This window comes from Dendrobates tinctorius, unplaced genomic scaffold, assembly GCF_039654945.1.
Source record: "Dendrobates tinctorius isolate UK_male_01 unplaced genomic scaffold, ASM3965494v1 ptg000043l, whole genome shotgun sequence".
In the NCBI taxonomy this organism is placed as follows: Eukaryota; Metazoa; Chordata; class Amphibia; order Anura; family Dendrobatidae; genus Dendrobates; species Dendrobates tinctorius.
In genome coordinates, this window is record NW_027361711.1 from 4,994,148 (window position 1) to 5,020,882 (window position 26,735).

A 26,735-nucleotide genomic window follows, 5' to 3' on the forward strand; every position below is an offset into this window, starting at 1 on the left:
AAAAGCCAAATCTGCTGATGGCCTGTCCAATTGGGGCTGTGTAGAGAGAGAAGAGAAGGGGGCCAAGGACTGAGCCCTGAGGTACCCTGACAGCAAGAGGAAGAGGAGATGAAGTGGAGCCAGAGAACAAAACACTGAAGGAGCGGTCAGAGAGATAGGAAGAGAAACAGGAGAGAGCAGTGTCCTTAATGCCTAGTGACTGGAGCCTAGAGAGTAGGAGATGGTGGTCAACAGTATCGAAAGCTGCAGATAGGTCAAGAAGAATGAGCAGATTGTGGTCACCATTAAGTTTTGCTGTCAGAAGGTCATTGGTCACTTTGCTGAGTGCAGTTTCAGTCGAATGTAGGGGGCGGAAGCCGGACTGTGAAGGGTCTAGAAGGGAGTGAGAGGAGAGGTAACGGGTAAGGCAGGAGTAAACTAGCCGCTCCAAAAGTTTAGAGATGAAGGGGAGATTGGAGACTGGTCTGTAGCTGTTTGTGCAGGATGGGTCGAGAGCGGGTTTCTTTAGTAATGGAGTAATGATGGCGTGTTTGAAGGAGGATGGGAAAATGCCTGAGGATAGGGAGAGATTAAAGATTGTAGTTAGGTGAGAGAGAGATTAAAGATTGTAGTTAGGTGGGTTGTGACGACTGAAGAGAGAGACTGGAGGAGATGTGAGGGAATGGGGTCGGTAGTGCATGTAGTCGGATAAGAAGAAGAGAGGAGTCTGGAGACTTCTTCTTCTGTGATGGGATCAAATGTGGAAAGTGAGCCAGGGGAGATGCAGGAAGGGATGGGAGTCACAGCACTTGGTGGTTGGGAGCAGATTTCCTGATGGATATTATCTATTTTTTCTGTAAAGTGGGAGGCCAGGTCATCAGCACAAATGTCTGTGATAGGGGCTTGTGCTTTTGGCCTGAGGAGGGAGTGAAAAGTGTCAAAAAGTTTCTTGGGGTTGTTGGCTAGTGAGGAGATCAGGGTGGTGAAGTAGGTCTGTTTGGCAAGGTGAAGGGCAGCGTTATAGGTTCTTAACATAAATTTGAAGTGGACGAATAATAAAGTGCGTTCGCCGCTCGTGGTCCACCGTGTAGCAGGTTTTACAACCACTGCTGAGTAATAGCAGATGAGCAATATGACGAAATAAAACGAACGGGTTCAGCTTCACCCGAAGTGTGCAGAGCTGGCTCTGTTCACACACACAGGCACCGCAACAAAAACATACAAAAAGGCTGAGCCTGTTAGAGTCACAGGCCTCAGGTAAATGCACACACGGTATAAGGTCACAGGAGCAGGAACTAAGGCAGATGGGCTGCATCCATCTAGACCTACCGAGTGTGCGGCGTCGCTACTGCGAACGCCAAGAAGGGCTGCAACTGTAGCGCGGCGCAGGATACTGCCGCTGGACAACACAGCTACAAAGCAGGCGCTATGTCGGATGCTAGCGCAGAGGTGCGGTGTGCACAGTGGCCTAAGGCTTGCCACAGACTGGCGCAGACTACTGAACTAATTCCCTAACCACATACGTAATATCAGAGGGAAGGGGTTTCATAATAACACAGTCACCAGAATCATACATCCGTCACCATTCACACATACCAGTATAGTCTATACTAGCCCATGGCGGAACGGCCATGCTCTCTTTTTATAGCAGCCGGGACCTTCCGGAAGCTTCCAGATCTCCGAGATGGACCAATGAGATCTGGAGAAGGACCTGAGCACATGACTCCCGATCTCCAATGGGAAACCGTCTCATGAGCATGCTCAGTAGGAGGACAGAGGGACTTAGCCCCTGGAGAGATGTGCTGCAAGGCAATCTCCTCTGCGGTAGATAAAGAGCAAGAGACCGCAGAATTTAAGGGTCTGGATTCCTGCAGAGCAGACGCAGGAACCTGACTCCTAACATTACCCCCCCTCCAAGGGCCCCCTCCTCTCTGAGCCTTCCAATCCACCACCCTGTGCCCATCAGAGGCATAGGCCTCAGACTCGTCCGAAGGCAAGTCTGATGTCCCGGTAGGTGACACGGAAATCCGGGACAAGTGGAAGGTATCAGAGGCGGCAAGATCGCCAGGTTTAAGAAGGGACATGTGGGAGACAACGGGAGCGGCAAAACCGCCCGGAACTTAAGTTGAAGTGGGACGCTGCGGTGTGTTGGCGAATGTCTCCACTCTCTGTTTAAGGAAGCTTACCCGAGCACACGAGGCGCATGCCTGAATATATTTCTTAATGTCCCGAGCCCTGTGCGGCCACCAATACGACCCAGCCAGGAGTTTTGTGGTCTGCATGTAGCCACAGTGACCACCCGCCCGGGACGCGTGTGCCCTCACGAGGATCTTCGGCCAAAGGCGAGGGGGGACAAAGGTCTTGCCTGGCGGCTCAGAGTTTGGCCACTGCGGGGCCCCATTATCCTGGTGAACAGAGTGCTGACAGTGGCAGCCGCAAATGGAGCTTAGTGTCGTATGCGCCTCGAGACTGGCGCGAGACTCCTCCATGAGCTCTGGGAGGGAACACTCTGGCTCAGGTGATTCCAGAGGTTCAAAGAGGTTGGGAGCCGGAGTAACCTTCCGTCTGGATTGAGCACGCTCCAGCCCGCGCTCCGAAAAACGGAGATCAATACGGGTGGCAATGGCAATCAGCTCCTCCAGACTTGCAGGAACCTCTCTGGTAGAAAGAGCATCCTTAACATGCTCAGCTAAACCTCTCCAATACACAGGGATGAGGGCTTTGTCTGACCACTCCAGCTCGGAAGCCAGTGTCCGAAAACGAACGGCATACTGACTAACCGAGAGGGATCCCTGAGTCAAAGCCAGTAGCTGTAGAGAGGTGTCATGCATGACCCGTTTTCCAAGGAAGACCTGCTTAATAGCTGTTAAAAACTGAGCAGCAGTCTGAACCTCTGGGTCACCATGCTCCCATAGTGGCGTAGCCCACTCCAATGCCTTGCCTGACAGAAGGGAAACAATAAACCCCACCTTGGCCCGCTCCATAGGGAATCATGCAGCCAGTAACTCCAGCTGGATAGAGCGCTGGCTGATGAAACCCCTACAGGAGGCGCCATCGCCAGAAAATTTATCGGGCAACGGGAGGCGGGTAACTGTCGGCGCGTGGGAGGACGTGGACATACGAGAAACCGCCTCTGCGATCGCCTGAACAGCAGCCTCCGAAGACTTCGCCGCTGCGATAACACTCTCAAGAGTAGCCAACTGGCCCTCTAGCTGGCGAATGCACTGAAGGAGTTGCTGCTGATCTGCCATCACTAGCCAGACCCTGGCGCTAGTATAATGTTAGGAACGGCGGAATACACTAAATAAAAATAATAATAAAGTGCGTTCGCCGCTCGGGGTCCACCATGCAGTAGGTGTTACAACCACTGCTGAGTAATGGCAGACGAGCAATATGGCGATATAATGCGCACGGGTTCAATTTCACCCGAAGTGCGCAGAGGGGGCTCTGTTCACACACACAGGTGCCGCAACAAAAACATACAAAAAGACTGAGTCTGTTAGAGTCACAGGCCTCAGGTAAATGCACACACGGTATAAAGTCACAGGAGCAGGAACTAAGACAGAGGGGCTGCGTCCATCTAGACCTACCGTGTGTGCGGCGTCGCTAGAAGGGCTGCAACTGCAGCGCGGCGCAGGACACTGCCGCTGGACGACACAGCTACAAAGCAGGCGCTATGTCGGATGCTAGCGCAGAGGTGCGGTGTGCACAGTGGCCTAAGGCTTGCCACAGACTGGCGCAGACTACTGAACTAATTCCCTAACCACATGCGTAATATCAGAGGGAAGGAGTTTCATAATAAGTCAGTCACCAGAATCATACATCCGTCACTATTCACACATAGCAGTATAGTCTATACTAGCGCATGGCGGAACGGCCATGCTCGCTTTTTATAGCAGCCGGGACCTTCCGGAAGCTTCCAGATCTCCGAGATGGACCAATGAGATCTGGAGCAGGACCTGAGCACATGATTCCCGATCTCCAATGGGAAACCGTCTCATGAGAATGCTCAGTAGGAGGACAGAGGGACTTAGCCCCTGGAGACATTTGCTGCAAGGCAATCTCCTCTGCGGTAGATAAAGAGCAAGAGACCGCAGAATGTAAGGGTCTGGATTCCTGCAGAGCAGACGCAGGAACCTGACTCCTAACACATTCTTAGTGCCAGGAAGAAAAGAGACCATAAAATTAAAATGCGTGAAAAACAAGGCCCACCTAGCCTGTCTAGGATTCAGGCGTTTGGCCGACTCCAGATAAATCAAATTCTTGTGGTCTGTGAGGACCACAACTTGATGTCTAGCTCCCTCCAACCAATGTCTCCACTCTTCAAATGCCCATTTCATGGCCAATAGTTCCCGATTCCCAATGTCATAGTTGCGTTCAGATAGGGAGAACTTTCGAGAAAAGAAGGCACAGGGATTCATTTTAGAAGTCACAGGATCTTTTTGGGACAAAACAGCTCCCGCACCAATCTCAGAAGCAACTACCTCCACCTGAAATGGAAGTGAGAAATCAGGTTGCTGTAAAACCGGAGCAAAAGTGAATCTCCGCTTAAGCTCCTGAAATGCTGAGACAGCCTCTGGAGACCAATTCAGCACATCAGCGCCCTTCTTGGTCAAATCAGTCAGTGGTTTGACAATACCAGAAAAATGACCAATAAATTTACGATAGAAATTAGCAAAACGCAAAAAATTCTGGAGAGCCTTCAAAGAAGAGGGCTGAACCCAATCATAAATGGCCTGTACCTTGGCCGGTTCCATTTCAATAGTTGACGGAGACAAAATAAATCCCAAAAATGAAATACTCTGTACACCAAAGAGGCATTTCGATCCCTTAACAAACAGGGAATTCTCCCTCAAAATCTGGAACACAGTCCGGACAAGTTCCACATGAGAATCCCAATCACTGGAAAAGATCAAAATAAAATCCAGATAGATGATCACAAACTTATCCACAAAGTCCTGGAAAATATCATTCATAAAGGTTTGGAAGACAGAAGGGGCATTAGTGAGCCCAAAAGGCATCACCAGGTACTCAAAATGTCTCTCCGGAGTATTTAATGCCGTCTTCCATTCATCCCCGTGTTTGATGCGAATAAGATTATACGCCCCCCTGAGGTCAAGCTTAGTGAACCAGCAGGCACTTTTAACTCTGGAGAATAAATCAGACATCAGAGGTAACGGGTACTGATATTTAACCCTTCTCCAACGACTCCTTAATATAGGATCGCATAGCATCATGTTCGGGTACTGATAAGTTGAAAAGCCGACCCTTGGGAAATTTACACCCAGGCATCAACTCAACTGCACAGTCATAACTCCTATGAGGAGGCAAAGACGCAGACTTACACTCACTAAATACATCAGAAAAATCAGCCAAATAATCAGGAATATCATGAGACTGAGGAGAGGTGGAGAAAACAGGAGTGTCCCTAAGAACACACTGACAACCCCAACTCACCACAGACACAGATTTCCAATTCAAAACTGGATTATGAGCTTGCAACCAGGGAAAACCCAGAGCAATAGTATCATGCAAATTGTGCAGCACCAAAAATTTACAATTTTCTTGGTGGTCTGGGGCAACTCGCATTATCACCTGGGTCCAAAACTGAGGTTTATTCTCTGCCAAAGGAGTAGCATCAATACCCCTCAAAGGATTAGGCATCCAAAGAGGTATTATAGGAAAACCACAACGTTTAGCAAAGTCCAAATCCATCAGATTCAAAGCTGCTCCTGGATTCACAAAAGCCTTAGCGGAAAATGTGGATAAGGAGCAGATCAGAGTAGTTGCCAAAAGAAACTTAGGTTGTACCCTGCCCACAGCAAATGTGTGTGCAAATCGTTTCTCTCATTTAGGGCAGACAGAAATAGTATGAGAGGCGTCTCCACAGAAAAAACACAGCTTATTACTCCTTCTAAAGTCCTGACGTTGTGCCCTAGACAAAACCCTATCACATTGCATAGGTTCAGACGCTGGTTCAAAAGATGGCAACGCCTCTCGTGTAGTTTTACATTCACGCAAACGCCGATCAACTTGACTTGAATGGCTAATGAAATAGAATCATCAAGACCAGAGGGAACAGGAAATCCCACCATCATATCTTTTACGGTCTCTGATAAACCCTTCCGAAAGAGAGCTGCCAATGCACCATCATTCCATGTAGTAAGGACCGCCCACTTTTGGAATTTTTGACAGTATAACTCTGCAGAATCCTGATCCTGTTTCAATGCCAATAGGGTTTTCTCAGCTTGATCAGTAGCATTAGGTTCATCATACAACAACCCCAAGGCTTGAAAAAATGCATCCACATTAGTCAGAATAGGATTTTCAGGTGTCAGAGAAAAAGCCCAATCCTGAGGATCGCCGTGCAGCAAGGAGATGACAATTTTAACCTGCTGCACAGAGCTCCCCCATGAGTTAGGCTTCAAGGCAAGAAATAATTTCCAATTATTCTTAAAATTCAAAAATTTAGACCGATGCCCAGAAAACACATCAGGAGTAGGGATCTTTGGTTCAACAGCATGTGACTGAGCGAGATAGGCGGAAATTCCCCGCACTTCAGCAGCGAGCTGCTCCACACGATCAGACAATTGCTTAATCTCCATTAGAAAAAAAATCCTCTTTCGGCCCTAGAGAAAAAGATGAAAAAATGCATAGAAAAAAAAAATTCTGACACTTTTTTTTTTAACAATTCTTTCCTGCTTTTGAGTACCCTAGAATCTGCGGTATGGCTGGTGATTCTGTTATGAATGGGTCACCGAGGAGGAAAACAAGACCAAACCAAGTCACAGAAAACCAGAGAGGTTGGTAACTACGCGGATTGCAGACCCCTGATCCTAACCACACAACTATCAGCAACCGTGGAGCATACCTACGATGATTTTAGACGCCTCGTCACAGCCGGAGGACTAAATAAGCATAAAGCAAGAAAAGGGGAAATCTAAAACTGCCCCAGAGCAGACCCAAAAAGAATTGACAGCCCCCACATATGTATTGATGGTGAGACAAGATGAAAACACGAACACAGGTAGGAAAATAGGCTAAGCAAACGATGGGGCCCACAATAGCTAGAAAGGACAGGAAAGTAAAGATACTGTCTGCAATCACGCCAAAAAACCCTGCAAAAGTGTCCAACACTTCTGATAATAAAAAATACCCTGAAGTCACTAGACTTCTCCCACTATATCAGCACTCTGACATATTCTGAGAACAGAGCAAAAAGAGGCGAATCTAATAAGGGACAAAAAGCAAACTGGCACGTACAGTGACATAAGAGTGGAAATTCAGCACAGCCCCAGCCGGGGCTGGCTGACCACACAAAAAACTGAATAGACCAAACCAAATCAAATGTGAACATTAGCAAAGATAACTTAGCTTGAGAAGGCAGGAACTAAGCTGGAAACAAAGACCTCAGGAGGCAGGGAAAAATCACCAGCATGGGAATAGGGAGTCGGCTGAGTTAAATCCAGTCTGGGACTCCAGATGTCTACTCCTCTTCCTCATCAGGTGGCAGGTCTCTGTTAATTAGATCAGCTTCACTACCTCCTGCCACCACCAGAGGGAGCCCAGAAAGAGACCTCACAACTCCTCTGTCAGCACAACCAGCTTCCTCACCAGAAACCAGAGGCAGACCAGAAAATGAGTTCACAACAGGGCAAACTGGCAGGTATTGCAGGTAGCGAGTAACACGGCAGAAGTCAAGCAGCTGAAGCAGGCAGTGGAGCGGATAGGAACTGCCACAGGAAGTTCTGGCATCGTCCAAGAAGATGCAGGGAAGGACGGCTGGCAATCTGAGGAGACAAATGGAATAAGTAGGGTACTGGTGGAAAACTGGCACGAAGGTACGGGGAACCTGGGAATAGCAACAGGAAACACTTGTTGCTCAGGCACCTCCCCTGGGCAAAGGTGCCTGAAATAATATCAGGTCCTCAGCCATTGGCTCTAACCCTTTTTTTAAAAAGGCGCACTGTCTCTTTAAGAGACCGGGAGTGCACGCACGCACACCCTCAGAGCCGTGCCCAGAGACGTCAGGAAGCAGCAGCAGGAGGAGTGCGTGAGGCACCAGAGACGAAGGCCAGGTAGCGGAGAGCGGACCGGGAGCCAAGATTCCAGCGGGGCACCTGCGGGAGTGGGGAACCGGACCCTGGCTGGGGCACTTGCGTTACACATATACGTTTCTATAATTAGCCACCAGAAATATCTAAATAGTGTGAGTGTGGATTATTTGATGGAAGAGCCATTTATATATGCCATCATTTTGGTTTTGTTCACAGTTAATTTATGTTTTTTTTGGAGGGACAATCACTTTTTTACACAGGTCCCTGTAGGTTTGGATTTCTTTTTCCCGTAATAATACAGATCTCAATTTAAAAATTGTATTTTATGATTACTTGTGTTATCTTTGTCTTATATTTCAATTTGTTTGATGATCTGAAACATTTAAATGTGACAAGCATGCAAAAGAATAGGAAATCAGGAAGGGGCAAACAATTTTTTTCACACAATAGCATATATATATAAATGTATATGGTATGCAGATGTAATGTTTCCAATTCATCACAAGCTATATAAATTGACTATTATACAATGTTATAACATTGGTATGAGATTACAATTGTGATATTATTGCGTGTGTGTGTGTGTGTGTATATATATATATATATATATATATATATATATCACACACACACATGATATAAATAATAAATTCAAGAATATATATATATTTATTATAGTGTTCCATTCACCATAAATATATAGCATTTTAAATACCTAACCAACTAAATTGGTACAGTAGTGTAGATGACTTATCTCTTGTCTCTTTGTTAATAGGGATTTGGTGACCAGGAATACAAAAAGAGAAGAGGATATTTTACAGAACTGGCTTTTAAATATAAAGAGTAAGTTATCTTAAAAAAGAAGAATAGAAAATTTAGGAAAGCTGAGCTAAATGTGTTGTCTGGTACTAATGTGGTGCTTGCAGGTACGCAGAATGCAGTGACGAGTCGCGAGACAACCTGGTGCTTTCTAAAATAACTTTTATAAGACTGGGGGAACTTTCCTCAGTCACGGCTTGAACACCAAAAAGGGGTAACACGTGTTGCCTTCGCAGGGGCTCTAGACAAGCAAACACCCCATAGTAGAACACGACTACTTCCGGCAATAGCCGGTCACTATAGGGCCGCGGTTTGGCTGACTATGGGTCCTTAATAGTGTTGAGCGATACCTTCCGATATCGGGAAATATCGGATCGGATTGGATAGGACCGATACCCCAAAAATATCGGATATCGCCGATTCCGATACCGGAAACCAATGCAAGTCAATGGGACACAAATATTGGAATGAAAATAAACCCTTACTTTCCTTGTAGGTTAATTCTACATGAAGGAAAACAACTAAGAATAATGTAGAATGTATTGGGGGAGGTGGAGGAGACATTAAAGGCATAGAGGTTTAGCCCAATCAAATGGAGTAGCAGGAATTATTTTTTTTTAAGACGTTCGGAGTTACAAAGATATTGACTATGTTAAACGTGTTGTCCCGACTTTTCAGATAATCTCAGTGCATATCTGGGCTGCAGAATGCTGACAATAAGTAATCTACCTTCTGTGGCTAGTCTACACGGTTTCCAAGATATCATCTCTTGCTTCTAAGATAAACGTCCGGGGGTGTGTGTTCTGGCATTGAAATGAGAACTGGTCGTTTCCTCCTCCCTCACTAGTTTCACTTTCCATAGATCACTGTTCAGCGTGTGTCTGGGGGAGGAGCAGCTGGGTGGTCTGCTTGCAGCCAATCACAGCCATGCCATTAGTTAACATGCCGAACATGCATAACAGGATGTGCCCAAACTTCTTAGGATTCCTCATTGGCTGAATAAAATCAGACTGGCTCATTGCATTATGGGAACTTCCGATTCCGGTATTCGATATTCTAAAAGTATCGGAACTCAGTATCGGAACTCTGATACAGCGAATATCGGCCGATACCCGATATTGCAGTATCGGAATGCTCAACACTAGTCCTTAATTGAAAAGTTAACTTAGCTGCTGTCCAGATGTCCCTCGCCGTTCGGGTTGGTGGTTTTTTGGCGTAGTAGTTGCTGGGCCCAGTTGCTGAGGTGTGCCCTCCGGCGCGCAGGCGACACTGGGGCCCCACAGGGCCTGGCGAAGTCCTTGGACGGGTAGGCCGCAGCCCCTGGACTGGGGCCAGTGGCAGCGATGTGCGGTGGCGGATGACAGGCCACCTGCGCAGCTAACGGCTGCGACGGGGAGTCCGCGGTTGGCAGAGGCCCGGCCCCTGCTGCGGGCCTGAGCGGGACGGTGGTGACTGCCGACGGCACGGTACTTGCTGCGGCCAAGGGTGAGCACGGGGCAGCTGCAGGTGGCAGGGAACAGGCCGCAGCCGCGGGCAGAGGAGAGGCGGCAGCAGCCGCGGGTGACCGCGGTAGGCCGCAGCCACGGGCTGAGAGGAGGCGGCAATGACCGTGGGTTGGACTGGGGCCGCTGTGGCCACAGACTGGAGCAGGCAGCAAGTCTTGGACGATCCCCTTGGCACCGTCCCTCTGGAGTCCTCAGTGAACGTTCTCTCTCGCACTGGTTAGTTGCTCTAGCTTCCCGTCGCTCCCACGCTCTCCTGCAGTCTCTGTCCCGGTCTGCTGACTCATCGTCTGGGGAATTCCTCGCCTCCTTTATACTGGTACCTCCCCCAGCCCATCTGTCTGTCAGAACGGTCCTTTCTCGAATTCTGTCCCCCGGGAACAGTTTCCCCCAGAACCCGGATGACGGCTCCCTTGGTTCCGGCCCGGACACTCGACGGGGGCCGTTCCCCCCACACTAAAGATGACCTATCTGTGAAGGATGGCACCAAAGAGATGACACACAATTCCACCACTTCCATCACTTGTGACGGATGGTACCCTAGAGATAACACAGAATGCCACTGTTGCCACCATATGTGATGAACCCGCACCTCGCCACCCCTCCTGATGTCACTATTAGGTCAGAAGGAACATGTAATGCAGTTTGCACACTTTCGCCAAAGTGAAGTTCCACACCCCCTGGGGACACATAACGTCAGCTTCACATAGTTTGGCCGGAGTCAGACGCAACGTTTAAAAAACTGGTCCAATTTTGTGATCCGATAATCGAACAACTGTTTTCCGTATGTTGATCCGTATGTAATCCGTTTTAAATGCGATGATGTGATTTACTCGCATCTAAGGATCCGTGGGACATCCGTATGGCCTCTATATGGCGTTATTTAATCACACAAAATGAGCAAATGAAGGACTCATGGCCTGAAAATAATTTAAAATTAATGTTGAAGGCTATTTATTGGGTGACTAACAAGTCCCCTCCTTTTAGTTTGCTGTTGTGTTTCTAGAGCTGATTTGTGTACAACTTGTCATACAGACTAACCTTTAACACCACTGAGCAGGTTCTTTTACACTGGGCTTTGTCCCAGCAATTTGGGGAGCATTACCCAGTTATTCTTGATCCGAGGAGGTGGAGAAGAATGTGGGTCCATCCACTTTTGAGGCGATGAGTGACAAAAGACCATTTTCACCATCTGTATGCTTCACTACGCAGCCATCCTGACAAGTTCTGCCAATATTGTCAGATGAGCCTGGCCACATTTGATATTCTTCTCGAGACTGTGCACCCTGGGATCACGTACAAGGACACCGTGATGCGCAAGTCTATTTCGGCAGAGGAGCGGCTTCTACTGACTTTATGGTATGTTGCAAACCTTTACGTTATGTGTGTTTTTGATCTTGATATTTTGTAAAACACTAATTTCCCTTCCTTTTTTTTTTCCTATTTTGTTTTCCTCTAGCTTTCTATCCACTTGGCTGTCCTATGCAGCCCTACACCTTGAGTTCTTAATAGGTAAATCCACCATTTCAGGCATTGTCCAGTCTACCTGCTCAGATATTTGGTCAAGACTGCATCAAACGGTAATGCCTGAGCCCAAACAACAAGACTGGCTGCGTATTGCCAGTGGGTTTGAGGAGACATGCCAGTGTCATAAATGTATTGGAGCACTGGATGGGAAGCACATCCGTGTGTGTAAGCCGCCCAACTCTGCCTCACAATACTATAATTACAAAGAATATTTTTCTGTAGTGCTGTTGGCCCTGGTTGACAACGCATACATGTTTAGAATAGTAGCTGTTGGGGCCTATGGCAGAACAGGATACTCCAGAGTCTTCAATTCCTCCATTATGGGTCGGCGTATGCGCACTAATCAGTTGGACCTCCATAATATTACCAGAATACATGACGGTCTTGCAAATGATGCTTCTGATGAGGCAGATGTAAATAATGTCTGGCCTACTCCACATCAACCACGTCGGCCACCATCTGGACTTAAAGTGCGGGATGTCGTCACTAATTATTTTGTTTCCCCAGAGGGATATACTCCTTAGCAAGAGAATGCAGTGTTAATGTTATGACTTTTTTGTGTGTATGTGTGGTCAAGAAAATGATGTTCATTTGGCCTTTTTTTTAGGCTAAAAAATATGTATAGAAAAATAAATTACAAACATCATCTATATAGTTGAAAAAAAATAAAACACACACATTGAATTTCCGCAGTTTACTGGCATAATTTTTAAAAAAAAAAACATACCATATTAACATCATATGGCATTTATGGCCTGTATTGCCGGCCCTCAAACAAGTTTGACATAAGAAAATAATAATAATACAAACTAAAAATAAAATTAGAAAAAACAACCCCCTAAAAAAAATCACAAATTAATATATGTAGGTGGAGGAGATGGAGGACCAGCAGCCTGAGTACTTTTGCTACTTTGTTGTCCTAATTGACCATGAGGCTGAGTGGTGGCTGAGGCTGCATGATGGAGCATGGAAGGTACTTGGGGTGGAACATGCTGGTACTGTGCACTTTGGTAATGAGGGACATAATCAAGGGTATTGGCAGGGCCCATGTGACGATACACCCCAGAATGTCCATGAAGACCATACCCATGTAGTGGCCACTCCTCCACTGTGTCACGCGGGGCTTAGGTCAACTAAGGCAGAAATACCCGGGGCCCCTGTGATGTCCCTTTAACTAGGGGAAACCCTGTCTGACCCTCAACCCAGGGTTTTTGCTGATGGTGCAAATGCCTGAGCCTCCACCCTTTCCTTATCTCCTGCTCAGCCCTAAGCTTAACCCTCCACCCTCCACCCAGTGAGGAGACAAACCACCAAAGCCCCAAACAATAAAGACAGACAGGGAGAACTTAAACTGCACCGCGCCGCATACACACCGGACTATACAGTAATGTGAACAGGGCACAACAAAACACAAATATGGGAAGGCGAGAAGGTAACAATGGATCATACGACACCAGATATGAATCTCTCTCTCTCTCCAACACCTCCACTCCAGACAGGAACCACTTGGTATGACACACAAGCTATAATCGGCGACGCCCATAGGCCAGCACGACTATTTAAAGACCGTGGGCGTGACCAAACATCCAACCTGATCTTCAGCTAGATTAACCCCCGATAGCCTGAGAAATTCAAACCGGCGCCACTGAGGCTATAGTGGACGGAGGTGGAACTACCTCTGCCTGCCGGACGCTGTGGTGTGAATAGCGTCCGACATGACAGTACCCCGTCTTCTACGAGGGACCCCAGGGCCCTCAAGACTCATAGGACCCTGCTTGTCCGGATGACGACGGTGAAAAGAACTGACCAGCCGATCTGCATGTATGTCCGAGGCTGGTACCCAAGACCTCTCCTCCGGACCATACCCCCGCCAGTGTACCAAATACTGAAGAGTTCGGCGCACTACTCGAGAGTCCACTACTTTGGAGACCTCAAACTCTAAATCGCCATCCACCATGACTGGAGGTGGCATCGGCGTCATGTCCACAGAACCTATTCTCACGGAGCAACTGTAACACCTGCCTGACATGCTCTAAATGAATGTCCCGGTCGCTCGAATAAATGAGGATATCATCCAGGTATACAATCACAAATTTCCCCAGGACATGAGCAAACACGTCATTAATAAAATGTTGGAAAACAGCAGGCGCGGTTGTCAACCCAAATGGCATAACCAGGCTCTCAAAATGACCCTCAGGAGTGTTAAAGGCAGTCTTCCACTCATCCCCCTGACGGACCCTTATGAGGTTATACGCCCCCCTGAGGTCAAGCTTGGAAAACCACTTTGCCCCCGCCACCTGGTTGAACAAATCAGGGATCAAAGGCATCGGGTATGGATCATGGATCGTAATCTGGTTTAACTCCCTTAAATCCAGACACAGCCGTAACCCCCCCATCTTTCTTCTTAATGAAGAAAAACCTCGCTGCTACAGGCGAGGATGAAGGCCAGATGTGTCCTTTGCTCAGACTCTCCGCGATGTAGTCTTTCAGAGCTTGTCTCTCTGGACCAGAAATATTAAACATCCTGGCCTTAGGTAATTTGGCCCCGGGTTTTAACCTAATAGCACAGTCATAGGCTCTATGTGGAGGCAGTTCTGAGCAACCCTTCTCAGAGAAAACATCCACGAAATCCTGCAAAGCCTCCGGAAGGCTGGGCGTCACGGCGGACACACATGTGGCCAAGCAATTGTCCTGGCAAAAACCACTCCATTGGACTATGTCCTGAGTTTTCCAATCAATCACTGGGTTGTGCCTGGACAACCATGGAAAACCCAAGACCATTTGTGCTGGGAGATTACGGAGGACCCTACATGTAACCCACTCCGAATGTAGGACCCCAATGTGGAGTTTCACCTCAGCCACAAACTCCGTAATCTCCCCCTGAGGGAGGGGAGCGGCATTAATGGTAACCACCTGAATAGGATGAGGGAGTTTTTCGATCTTAAACCCGGCAGTGCGTGCAATCTCCTCATCTATGAGATTGGTGGCGGAACCGCTATCCACAAACACTGATATGGGTAGCTCTCTGCCCGCGAAAATAACCTTGGCAGGGAGCATAAATTGAGATACCATCATGGAGGATATGCATACGCTCAGTTGGGTCTCCTCCATACCCACTGAGCTTAGTAGTTTTCCGCCGGTGTGACCTTCTTCGGTAGCACAGGACAAGCGTTAACATAATGATTCCTTTTAACACAGTAAAAACATGCTCCGGGCTTCGTGAACCCAGGGACGCGACGCTTAACCTGTGACACCCCCGCAATTTGCATAGGTTCAGTGGGCTCACCTGCAGCAACCACACTTGCACCCCTGCTTTCCCCCAGGGGTAGCGTCTCCTGTGCCCCCTGACGCAAACAGCGATCAATACATATAACCAAACTCATGGCAGACTCCAACGATGCAGGAGTCTCATACATCAGGAGGGCCTGTTTAACTCTTCCTGAAACCCCATGAATAAACTGACTCCGCAGCGCTGGGTCGTTCCACTGTGTGTCTACTGCCCAACGGCAAAATTCGGAGCAATAGTCTTCCGCCATACGTTCCCCCTGACGGAGGGCGCGGATTTTAGATTCTGCTAGAGCTAATCTGTCGGGATCATCATAAATGAGCCCGAGTGCAGAAAAAACATTATCGACAGAATGAAATGTAGCAGAGTCAGCTGGTAAGGAAAATGCCCATGCTTGGGGGTCCCCACTCAGTAATGATAACACCAGGCCCACCCGCTGAGCCTCATTACCTGAGGAGACCGGGCGCATGCGGAAGTATAACTTGCAGGCCTCCCGAAATATGACAAATTTGCTGCGTTCCCCTGAGAATCGTTCTGGCAGCGGGATCTTCGGCTCTGCACCGACACCTGCAGATGCCGTTTGCACCTTGGCTACTACCAGGCCCTGCTGCTGAACTGCCCCTTTCAACTCGGAGACCTGTAAGGACAGCGCCGCCAACTGGCGGGTTATGGAATCCATGGGATCCATGGACTCCTGAAAAATGTGGGCCGATTATAATGTCACGCGGGGCTTAGGTCAACTAAGGCAGAAATACCCGGGGCCCCTGTGATGTCCCTTTAACTAGGGGAAACCCTGTCTGACCCTCAACCCAGGGTTTTTGCTGATGGTGCAAATGCCTGAGCCTCCACCCTTTCCTTATCTCCTGCTCAGCCCTAAGCTTAACCCTCCACCCAGTTAGGAGACAAACCACCAAAGCCCCAAACAATAAAGACAGACAGGGAGAACTTAAACTGCACCGCGCCGCAAACACACAGGACTATACAGTAATGTGAACAGGGCACAACAAAACACAAATATGGGAAGGCGAGAAGGTAACAATGGATCATACGACACCAGATATGAATCTCTCTCTCTCTCTCCAACACCTGCACTCCAGACCGGAACCACTTGGTATGACACACAAGCTATAATCGGTGACGCCCATAGGCCAGCACGACTATTTAAAGACCGTGGGCGTGACCAAACATCCAACCTGATCTTCAGCTAGATTAACCCCCGATAGCCTGAGAAACTCAAGCCGGCGCCACTGAGGCTATAGTGGACGGAGGTGGAACTACCTCTGCCTGCCGGACGCTGTGGTGTGAATAGCGTCCGACATGACACACTGGGTATGGTCAATTGGCCATACTGGTGATGTCCTGCAGGAGGATTAATCTTTATTAATAATAATAATCTTTATTTTTATATAGCGCTAACATATTCCGCAGCGCTTTACAGTTTGCACATATTTTCATCACTGTCCCTGATGGGGCTCACAATCTAAATTCCCTATCAGTATGTCTTTGGAGTGTGGGAGGAAACCGGAGTGCCCGGAGGAAACCCACGCAAACGGGGAGAACATACAAACTCCTTGCAGATGTTGTCCTTGGTGCGATTCGAACCCAGGACTAACCACTGAGCCACCGTGCTGCCCGAGGATTAAAATGGGCATGTTGTGGCCGGTGTTGGGTAACGCCTTGGGGTATTTGGGGTGATGGATTACGTGTGGGAAGGGGTTCATTTTCAGATCTTGTGTTATCCTCTGGTGGTACAGGCATTTGTAGACAGTTTTTGCGCAAAAGTTGCCATCTTTCTAATTAAGACAAGATCATAGTTGGGTTATTGGGTGGGGTGCAGGCATCGATTACTATTTGGAGAGCACCTCTGGCCCGCAGCCTGACTTCTCGGGGGATAGTGCAGAGATATTGCGCCAGACTACGGGTATAGGCCTCCTCCCCGTCATCATTGACAGTGCGGGACAGGTAGTTCAATACCCCAGTATCTACTTGGCATTAGGTCCCAGTGGTGGATAGCTCCCTTCTGTGGTGGCCATGCTGTGAGAATACTGCAGGCTGTGGTGAGGTATCAAGCGGGAGTGTTGGGCTGCTACTCTGCCCAAGATCTTCCTCTTCTTGAATTGCCTCCAGTCCTGCTGATGGCCTTGGTGGTGGTGGTGGTTGTTGACTTGTTACTTGTTGGGAAGATGGTCCAGCCTGTTCTTCCCCTTCACCAACTGGGTCCACCTGGAATTCCGAGTCAGAGCCAGTCTCCCACTCAGTTAAATTTGATTCGGTTCTGTTTTTCAGCAAAAAATAAAAATTAATATCATACCTTAAGGCCACTTGGCAAATGTGTTGTGAGCTGAAGCATACACTTACGGACGGAGATCCATAACTGGAGCCAGAAAATTTAAGTGGTCGTAATAGATGTATTTCCGCTTTTGGAGTCTTTCTGCCCCACTCCTGGCCCGATTATGACACTCTCTGCAGAACTGGTCACAGCAGCTCTGCCACCGACTAGGGACATCACACACTGCAAAATAATCCAACAAATGTTTGACATAGGATCACAGTGTGTGTATAGTCAAATATAGCTTAAAGGCTACTGTGGCATGCTAATTCACAAGTGTAAAATGGCAAACATGCAGTATATCAAGCAGAACATCACATAGGATCCTGTTAGCTTCATTTCTGGATTGATGTAAAACCATGCTTTTTGTTTGGATAGTTAGGATCAGAGGCGTATCTAGGCTTTCTGGCACCCGGGGCAAGAATTCGGTTCGGCGCCCCCCCCCCCCCCCCGCCAAGTACATATGCGACTTGCACACTTAGCCATGTACCCACGAGCTGCTCTCCCTAATGCTCTCAATGTTCAGTAAAAAACTGAGAGAAGCAGGAAGAGAAGCTCGTTGTCACAGGACCATACCTATGAAAATCGCATATGAGTGAAGTGTCCATGTGATGACACTGGAACTTTCAGAGCTGAATTCTGACATTGCAGATTGTAAATTCTCACAACGAATGCACTGCACACATTTAGGATTCTCCCTTGCCGATGTACAGTCATGTCAGCACAAGCATGTGATTTATATCCTTCTGGCCACATTCCGACTAGACGTGACCGGCCTCGCTCTGTTCATTTTCATTGAGTGAGGCCACACATGTCTAGTCAGCATGTGACCGCATGTATGCAAATTACCGGCATGAGAGAATCCTAACAGTGTTCAGTGAGCACTGTGAGAATTCAGAAGTCTGCAGTCACATAGAATGACTGCAGACTCAGCACAAACCTGGACAACCCCTTTAATGTTCCTAACAAATAAAAACATGAGAATAAGTCAGTATCACAAATATTATTTACATCCAGGTACCTTATAGATGACGTCGTCTCTGGAGTCGTTCTCCTTTTCTTCTAGACCCCATGATGAGTTTTCTCATCCACATCTCGTCTCTGTAGACTTCGATCTTCTACCGTCTTCTGCAGCAAATCTCCACACGATGCCCTTAAAGATAGAAGTGTCATCATAATGCCCCTAAATAAAAATATCTGCAATATACTGTCACCTCACACTATTCCCCTCTAGCATCCCACCTGTTCACCATACTGTCTCCTCATATATTTACCCCCTCACTCTCTATACTGTCTGCTCACACATATCCCTGACTGCCCATACTGTGTCCACTTACATTAACCCATTCGCTCCCCATACTGTCTGCACCAATCCCCCATACTGTTTCCTCATACATACATTATTTTGTGTCCTCAAATCTCCCCACACATTAAATCCCCCCATCCTCAATCCTCCAAACACACTAAGTACCCCCCATCCCCACTCCAAATCCCCCCACACATTAAATAACCCCCCATCCCCACTCCAAATACCCTCACACATTAACCCCCATCCCCATTCATTAACCCCCACACACATTGACCCCCATCCCCACTCATTAACCCCATCCCCACACATTAACCCCCACACACATTGACCCCCATCCCCACATTATCCCCCATCCACACTCATTAACACCCCCACACATTAACCCCCATCCCCACTCATTAACTCCCCCACACATTAACCCCCATCCCCATTCATTAACCCCCACACACATTAACCCAATCCCCACTCATTAACCCCCATCACATTAAATAACCCCCATCTCCACTCCAAATCCCCCCACACATTAATCCCATGGCATCCCCACTCACTAACCCCCACACACATTAACCCCCATCCCCACTCTAAATACACCCACACTTTAACCGCCATCCCCTCTACAAATCCCCCCCATCTCCACTCATTAACTCCCCCTCATCTCCCATCTTCGGTGGTTCTTCAGCTCCACAGTGGAGCACACTTACCACCAGCGTTTGCTTTGGGCGCCGGGGAGTGACGTCAGCAGCGTGATCACATGACCTGATCACGATGCTGACGTCGCTCTGGCCCGGCGGTCAGAGCTTCATTTGTACTGGCGTCTGTATAGACGCCAGTACAATTGTTCCCTGGGAGCTGGCACGCGCTCCTTCTCTGCGTCGGCTGTCAGCTTGACAGCTGACACAGAGAACCGCCGACTCCCAGGCCGGGGGGGCGGCAGAACGCAGCCGCCGGGGGGAGACACTGCGGACCGCTGCATTAGGTGGCCCGACTGCGCCCCCCTGCTGGCTGCGCCCGGGGCAACTGCCCCGGCTGCCCCCCCCTAGATACGGCCCTGTTTAGGATAGTACTTACTCATTTCAAGCTACACCTCAGGTGTACTTTCTGCATAGTTTGGAAACATTTGCCAGCAGATACGTTTCCATGAGGCATCTAAGCGAGCAAGGTTGGCATAATGTGCATCTCAAAGTTCTGGGGTCTCCTGTACCAGAACAATCAGTAGCTCGACATTAATTTGCCTTGCCATCTTGCTGTACTCCGTGGAGGCGTGATAGTGGCTTGTGAACTTCCCAGGCTAATTAGCATGTCAAAGCTTCCAGAATAATGGCTGAGGCAATTTCCTGCCACCTGGCCAATGCATGTGTATTTCTTACAAGTCACACGCATGGTCCGTGTGTAATCCGTTTTTTTTTCCTCGCACCCATAGACTTGCATTGGCGATTCTCAGCTGAGATACTCGGACAATCGCAGCATGCTGCAATTTCTCTCGCACGTATAAAGCGGGTGGTGGGAGCTGCCCCATAGATTAACATTGGGATGAGTGCTATGTGATTTTTTTATCGCCTAGCACTCGTCCATATTATACGGTAGTGTGACTCCAGCCTTTTACAAGACACCCCTGTCCACACGGGCCAAGGAGACATGCCGAGTGAGAGGATGTGACCCACGCAGTCATTATCGTGGCACCACACTCGCACTCGGATGGGTTTTTTCTGTTTTTGCAGCTTAAGGATAGCTTGTTTCACCTGTATGGAGAGCTCCTTTGACCGCATGTTTCCTTCACAGCAAAACCTTCCCAATGTAAGTGGGTCGCCCGCCAGGGCTGTGGGGTACTCGGTACCGGGCCGGTATCTCAGAGAGAAGTGTCACAGTAGCGGTGATCCGGTCCGTGGCCCTGGGCGCCCATGTAAAAGGGGTTGAGCGTGGCAGTTTAAAGTTTATAAGTGGATGATACGTGACGCCACCTGTGGTGCTCGGCAATGAAGGGGTTAAGCCAACGCTGCAGGCAGATCCTCTGGGACAGATGGTATAAGGCAGCAAGATGTAATAGCTCCCCACAGGTAGAGCTGTGGTCCCAGGGCAGTGGTAATAGGTGTTGAGGAAGAGATGTAGCAGTGCTAGAGGGTTTGCAGGAAGATTGCAATGACACAACAGGGTGCAGTTTCCGTTACCTTTACTGTGCTTTGTAAGTGCAGTCCAGGGTCCAGATTTCAGATGGAACAGAGGCTGGCCTGCTTGGAAGCAACTTAGGAATCTCTCTATGCAGATGTGTTGTGTAGTCTTTCTAGCGCTTATCTGAGGTACATGCATCACTGTGTTACCTTTGAAGTTCCACTTGCTTGTTCTCTTTTAGAACTCCCTCTTATGGCAGACAGCTATAGCCTTCTTCTTCTGGCTCACACGTTGCTGTTGTGCCTCCGAGTCTTATGTGGGAACAGAGCATTTACAGCTTCCTATTCCTCCGGGTTCTGCTGCAGGAACATCAGTATCCGTACAACTTTGGAGACTGGACTCCAGACCATGCGCTACAGCTAGAAGTGAACCCGAACTCCGCTCAATCTTCCAGCTCTTCTCCTCATGTCCACACACGTTTCCCTCCTCACACAAACTAATTTCCCTTTCCTGGTCCCCAGAGAGCAGCTCCTCCCCCAGTTTTGGTTCAGAGCTCCCTCTGCTGGCCTGGAGTGGGAACTGTGCTGTGTGTTGTATTTAACTGATAGAGAGACCCTTCATTGCTTCCAAGCATGACATCACACTCCCTAGGAGGAAGGTAATGCCACTGTGGCGACCATACTCCTGGGGGCACCACATTCCCCCCTAGTGCAATTCAGTACTCCCGGACTGAAGAAAACATGCAAACATATTAACAATTGAACAATTGTAACTGCTACAAGATTTCAAAAAATGAAAAATTACAAAAGCCAAAGCTCAAAAATAGTCCTTGTGACGATTAGTCCATGCGTCCATGTCCATGGTCCATTTCCTGAGCAGTTGGTAACTATTTACAAGTTAGTTTTGACCACAAATAGTCCTGTGGCCCAATTGTCCATCAAAAACAAACTGATATCTCCAAAAGGTTCTTACAGAGTCTCTGTAGGCACATAAACTTGAAAAGGTTGCATATTTACAGTTTACCATTCACATTACTTATTTATATACAAAACCTTATGGGTGGTATACCTTGGGTACTACGGACAGACCTATGTAGCACTGGTGTTGTTGGGGACCTTATTGGATGCCTTGTGTTAACTACTACTTGTGTAGTGTGTGTTGTACTGGCTACACTACTGGTGGTTCTGCGTAGCACAGGAATACTAGATTTCCTAGGACCACTGCTAATCACTGTGGGCATGACAGATTCACCACTGGCAGGGTGAGAATTCTCTTGTTCCACTGCTGGTGTGGCATCCGCTACCTGAGCTTGCTGGTTTTCAGGGTGGTCTTGAGTCACTTCTTATTGCACTACCAGTTGGGGAAAGGTCAAAACTGGCAGCACTATGGCTTGATTTGCTCTAGTCCAATTTGCAGGGAATTCTCCGAGTACAGTGCTGACCTTTTCTTCTTCTATGGGCTGAAGGTTGGTTTGCTCTTCCATTCTGTCCTTTAGTTGGTCAGGGCACAGTTTCAGATGATCCCTCGATACTGTTGATGGGGTTTCTCCTCCATCCTTACTGATAAGGCACACTTTGGTGTTGTCGAAGTTTGATGGTAAGACGGTGTAGGGTTCAGCTTCCCATTGGTCATCCAATTTATTCATCCTCCTTTTCCTCTTTAGGACTTGTTCTCCTGGTGACAAGGGAACTGCAGGTGCATGTTGATTGAAGTTCTTTTCCTGTTTTTGTCTCGCCTGAGCTAGACTCTTTTCTACGCACTCTTGTACTCTACGGTACTGCTGCTGCCATTCTGTATCCCAGTCAGCATCTAGTGATGTTAACTCAGGTGTCAGGACTCCCATATCCAAATAAAAAGGCAGCTTGCCAGGCCTAGCTCTCATTAGGTAGGCTGGAGTGCAGTTGGTGGAATTCACAGGAATGCGATTGTAGAGGTCGACCAGATCTGGCAACTTCTCTGGCCACAGATTCCTCTCTTCCAAATGCAAGGTCTTCAGTAGATCGATCACCACTTGATTCATCTTTTCACACATGCCATTGGTCTGTGGATGGTACGGTGTTGTCCTGATCTTCTTGCAACCGTACAAGTTACAGAATTCCTGGAACACTTCTGCCTCAAAGGCTGGACCTTGATCTGTAAGCACTCGCTCGGGATATCTGTGTGGTCAACAAAAGTGCTGTTGGAATGCTCTGGCTGCTGTCCTGGCTGTTTGATCCTTGACAGGCATGACTACCAGGAATCTCGAGTAGTGGTCAACGATGGTAAGAGCATAAACATAGCCTGAACGGCTTGGGACCAGCTTCACATGGTCCAGGGCGACTGTGGCACCCCCAGGAGTATGGTTGCCACAGTGGCTTTGCCTTCCTCCAGGGGAGGGTAATGCCAGGCTTGGAGGCAATGACGGGTCTCTCTCGCAGTCAATCTATGCATGCAACACAGTTCCACTCCAGGCCAGCAGGGGGAACTCTGAACCGGGATTAAGGGGAGGAGTGCTCTCTGAAGGTTAGGAGGAGGGAGGAGTTAGTTAGTCTGCGGAGGGTGAAGTGTGCAGACATGTGGAAGGAGTGCTGAGATAGAGCTGATAGGAAGAGCTCATCTCCAGTAAGAGCGCATGAACTGGAGCCTGGTTTCCACAGCTGTATGGACACTGATGGTCCTACAGCAGACACCAGAGGAGTAGAAGGCTGTAAATACAATACTCCCATCTAAGACTTGAGGGCACAACAGCCACACGGATAGTGAGCCGGAACTTAGGAGTGAGGAGTCCCTGGAACAGGCTACTGTTGTCTGCCGTACAAGTAGAGTTCTTGGGAACATCTGACAGGAGGAACTTCAGTGTAACTCAAATAAGTGCTAGGAAGGAGACTGCACAGCCCATCTGCTGAGAGAGAATTCCTGAGTTGCTTCCAGGCTAGCCTGCTCCGGTACCATCTGTAACCAGGACCCTGGACTGCATTTATCAAGTAAAGGTACAGAAATTGCACCCCGCTGTGTCTTGTCTGCTTCCTACCTTTCCGGCACCGCTACATCCCTGTGCCAACCACATCTACACTGCCCTGGGAATACAGCTTCACCTGTGGGGAGCTTTTACATCTTTGCTGCACCATACCATCAGTCCCAGTGGATCTGCATGCAGCGTCGGCTTAACACCTCCCTTGCCGAACACCACAGGTGGCGTCACTAACTATTCATTCAAACCATTACATTCCCCCATTACTTGGGCGCCCAGGGCCACGGACCGGGTCCCCGCTGCTGTGAAAAATCCCGCTGATACCGGCCCGGTACCGAGTACCCCACAGCCCTGGGAGGGCGACGCAACTTGGCGTCACGAACAGGATTACGGAGCCCGGTACCCCCCCCCCCGGGTCCTGTGTGCCATAAACTGTGTTTGTGTAAAAGACTTTGCGTGAAATTTACACCAATTGCCGCCATTGCAGCGCTGGCTGCTTGGTGCGCGGGAAGAAGAAGGGGCAGGCCTTCGTGGGCGGAGCCTGCCACAGAGCGCGAAGAAGTGAAGTGCCGTGCGGGAAGAGAGGACAGCGCATGAGAAGGGGAGGAGCTGAGGCCTACAGCCAGAGCGTCGGGCCTGCGAAGCGGCCGCCGGTGAGCTCACACAACCCCCGGCCCTGGCTAACGTTAACTAGGGGGGAAGAGAATGTCTGTGCCAAGCAACAATGTAGTGGTGGACGCCGTCGCCAACCCCTCAGCACCGCAGCGGTCCCCATAATGCCGCTGTCTATGCCCTATATACCGGGAGCGGCCTGGCTACCGCAGTACTCGGGTGAGTCGCATACCCTGAGTGAATTCAAAGAGAGACTGTGTAGTTTGTTTAAAGTATACCCTCTGTCTGAAAGCCAGAAAGTGAATATCCTGATTGGACAGCTAACGGGTGCAGCACAGAGAGAAGTGAAAGCCTGGCAGGACACTGATAACGAGACTGTTGCAAATATCCTGGCCAAGCTGAGAAGCACCTTTGACACCCGCCTGCAGCTGAAATCAAGATGAGGTTCTTTGGTTGTAAACAGAAGGCGCAGGACAGTATAAGGGACTATGTTCTCAACCTGCAGGAGGCGCTGTGAGCAGTTAAGCAAGTTGATCCTGACAGTGTGAAGGAGGAAGATAAACTGTTAAAGGAGCAGTTCATTGAAGGACTTCTATCCAGTACACACAGAGGACAGTTGCGCATCATAACCCTGCAAGACCCTGATCTGGACTTTGCTGATTTTAAGGACAGGGCTATACGCGTACTGCAGGAACCCACTGACAGCCATACAGCACCCCTGAGGCGCCCAGCGATCACCTACCATCAAGAAGCAACGTCTTTCCCTTCCATCCCTGTGGAGACTGATGCACAGACTCTGGATAAAGATCCAACTGAAGAGCTGCGTCTTCAGGTCCAGGAGTTGACCAAAGGAATGGCTGCACTTACTAAAACTGTGCAGTCTCTGCAAGTGTTCTCCAAGGAGAAGATCCAGCTGGCTTCCAGTCCAGAGGATGTCCCGTGGCTCCGGAAGAGGAGAGCTCCGCCACTCCAAGGGAGGAACAACGATCGCTATGACCAGGACGGATGTCCCATCTGTCGTCGCTGTTATAAGGCAGGTCATCTTGCAAGATTCTGTCCTTTAAACGAGCAACCCCTGGGGCAGAGGGCCAACCCCCAGGAATAGGATCCCCAGGCCCAAGGAACTGGAGAGCCAAGTATGTTGGAGGGAGACCAATCCTTCCAGTGGTGATTGATGGTATCCCCATGAACGCTCTGCTGGACACTGGCTCTCAGGTGACCACTATGCCGTACACTCTTTACAAGAGGTATTGGGCTGATTCCGAACTTACCCTTGGCCCAACTGATGAACTGACAGTAGTTTCCAGTAATAGTCAGTCTTTGCCGCAGATTGGATGTAAAAAGATTACTGTTAAAGTGGGTCGGGTAGAGCTAAAATCTCAAGGTCTGATCGTTGTGGATATTGATCGACGTGAATGTAATCCCATGATGACTCTTGGTACAAATGTAATTGAAAACTGTCTTTCCGAGGTTATTGTCGTGTTGCAACAGGTGGCTGAGACTACTGGTTCCAGTCAACAGCGAGTTTTGCAGAAGGAGATCAGAGCCCTGATGCAAAGGCAACAGGTAGAACTCTGGAGAAATTGGCAGTTTCAGAGTGAGTGATCCCTTCCCCATTGCAATACCCCCCCAGGTGTGAAATGTTGATTTGGTGTCGGGCAGCTATAGGTCTCAGAGGGAGAGATTACCAGGCATTGGTAGAACCAGTATACTCCGATAGCAGGTCCACTGTCCTGACAGCCAGAGGGGTGGTTGATGTACGAAAAGGGAGAGTGCCTGTACACCTCTTGAATTGTGGGGAGGAGGAGGCCACAATACCTCGGTACGCCACAGTTGCTAAGCTGTTCACTGTTAATAACAACTCATTGCAGGCAGCAGAGCCCTTGGTCTCATCCGACCAGGTGGAGGACAATGGCTCTGTGAAGCAGCTAGAGGAGTGGTGCCAGCAACTGCAGGTGGGGACTGACTCTACACCTTCATACCAGCAAAATGGGGTTTACAGAGTGACACAAGAATATGATCGGGTATTCAGCAAACACCCACTAGATTTTGGGCAGGCAAAAGGGGTGCAACATCATATCCCCACTGGAGATCATCCACCCATTAAAGAAAGGTACCGGCCTATACCCCCAACACAATACCAATGTGCAAAAGGGATGTTGAGAGAAATGAAGGAAGCAGGGGTTATCAGAGACAGTTGTAGCCCCTGGGCAGTTTTTGTAAAGAAAAAGGATGGTACCATGAGAATGTGTGTTGATA

General features: G+C 48.7%; 1 long non-coding RNA gene across 1 annotated transcript in view; it reads left to right on the forward strand.

Moving 5' to 3' along the window:
• The first annotated feature begins 8,810 nt into the window (after positions 1–8,810).
• The window catches only part of LOC141089004 (uncharacterized), a 55,452-nt gene continuing 37,527 nt past the window's right edge, over positions 8,811–26,735 (forward strand). Inside the window, exon 1 of the long non-coding RNA XR_012232127.1 lies at positions 8,811–8,879. This is a non-coding gene — a long non-coding RNA (uncharacterized lncRNA). The remainder of the gene's footprint in view (positions 8,880–26,735) is intronic.